Genomic DNA, 2,059 nt, shown 5'->3' on the forward strand with positions numbered 1-2,059 from the left:
ACCAGACCGCCCGCAAACCGCCCACTTAAACTTTAAGAACCCAGCTACTTTCCCGGAAGTGATATAGAGAAGAAATCCTTAATGTGCGTGAGTCGTGCCCCGGGGCTGTGTTTTACGGTGTGTTCACACCAGCCAGATCAGGCGGGGTTTACGGATTAGGAACAAGACGAGCCTCAAAGGATGGGTCTCAAAGGACGGACTGAGCTGAGGGGAAGATTTTGTGGCATGCAATTTGGGACAGCTCAGCTTCTTTCACGCGCATTTGTTGTTTTCTGGGAGTGTAATTACTTTTAATTTGGTTGGCTTTCTTGTTTTGTTTTGTTTTGTTTTTAGTTTGTTTGTCTTCTCTTTTCCCCACGTTATCTTTGTCTGTGCTTATAGTATCTCTTCTTTCCCTGTATCTTTCGTTCTCTCTTTGTCAATGTCTATCTCTCACGCTCGCTCCCCCGGCCCCCCCCCCTACCCCACTCCCTTCAGCTATCCCCATATCTATCTATCTATTTATCTATCTATCTATATATATATCTATCTATCTATCTATCTATCTATCTATCTATATATATATATATATATATGTGTGTATATATATATATATGTATATAGATATATATATATATATATATATATATATATATAGATGTATATATATATATATATATATAGATATATATATATATATATATATATATATATATATATATAGATATATATAATGTATTATATATATATATATATAGATATATATATATATATATATATATATATATATATATATATATATATATATATATATATATATATATAGATATATATATATATATATATATATATATATATATATATATATATATATATATATATATGGGGGGGGGGGGGGCTATACCTGGAAGCTATCTCGCTTATTACTGGACCGAATTTTATCAAATGTCACACATATAACAAGCACAGTAGGCAGTCTAAAAATACGCAATCAAATATGATTGAATAAATTTTCGTTTCCATGGATACGCCGCCATATTGGATTTTATTGACATGTCTTACGTAATGAATACCGCACTTATCGTTCATGGAAATTGATTGTTGTTTTTTTTTGCATGCGTATTTACAAACATTAGATCTAAAAATTTGTCTGTTGTTTTTTTCCTAATCGACTTAGAAAATTTTTAATGAATTTTTTCCTGAGGTAGCATTCAAGTTTGCGAAAAATCCGTGAAAATCCACACTCCAGACACCACCAACAAAAATCTATACCAAGTTCAAAAATCAAGACTGGAAAATTTCATGAAGATTGGATGAAAAATGGTGGAGTTTTTCAAAAAAAGTATAGAGGAAAGTCGCATTTTGAGAAAACGGCCGCCAAAGAAAAAATAAAATACTGACTTTATGAGGAAATGGGGGTTACAAACATCCCCGGTCCGGGACAAAATTCCGTTTTTGGGGGTTCTTATGCCATGAAATAGTTGTAGGAGAGGCTGAGGAAGCTAAAAATGCCTACAATTCAAATTCCATGATTTTGAGCCGAATTTTGATTTTGGGGGTGTAGCCCCCCCCCCCCCCCCCCCCTTAAAGTACTTAGTATTACTCACATTTACGGAAAAGGGTAAAGCGTAAATACACGTAGATATTTCACACTATTAAAAAGTGATACCTTTCTTTTCTTCGCCAGTACAGTAGTTGTAGCAGTAGTAGTAGTTGTAAAATTGATTATAGTAGCAGTGGCAGCAGCAGCAGCAGCAGCAGCAGCAGCAGCAGCAACAGTAGCAGTAGTAGCAGCAGCAGCAGCAGAAGCAGCAGTAGTAGTAGTAGTAGTAGTAGTAGTAGTAGTAGTAGTAGTAATAGTAGTAGTAGTAGTAGTAGTAGTAGTAGTAGTAGTAGTAGTAGTAGTAGTAGTAGTAGTAGTAGTAGTAGTAGTAGTAGTAGTAGTAGTAGTAGTAGTAGTAGTAGTAGTAGTAGAACAGTAAGAGTTCACGAAGTCGCAATTGCATAAGATAAGATAAGTTGAGCGCGGTGAACAAGGAGTCGGTAGCATTCACAACAGTTCACAGCAGGGCTTGCTTTA

At 35.1% G+C, this 2,059-nt stretch overlaps 1 protein-coding gene across 2 annotated transcripts in view; it reads right to left on the reverse strand.

Moving 5' to 3' along the window:
- Positions 1–2,059, reverse strand: part of LOC101847944 — an 11,628-nt gene that overhangs the window by 1,864 nt on the left and 7,705 nt on the right. The window lies entirely within an intron of this gene.

Source organism: Aplysia californica, unplaced genomic scaffold, assembly GCF_000002075.1.
Source record: "Aplysia californica isolate F4 #8 unplaced genomic scaffold, AplCal3.0 scaffold00086, whole genome shotgun sequence".
Lineage (NCBI taxonomy): Eukaryota > Metazoa > Mollusca > Gastropoda > Aplysiida > Aplysiidae > Aplysia > Aplysia californica.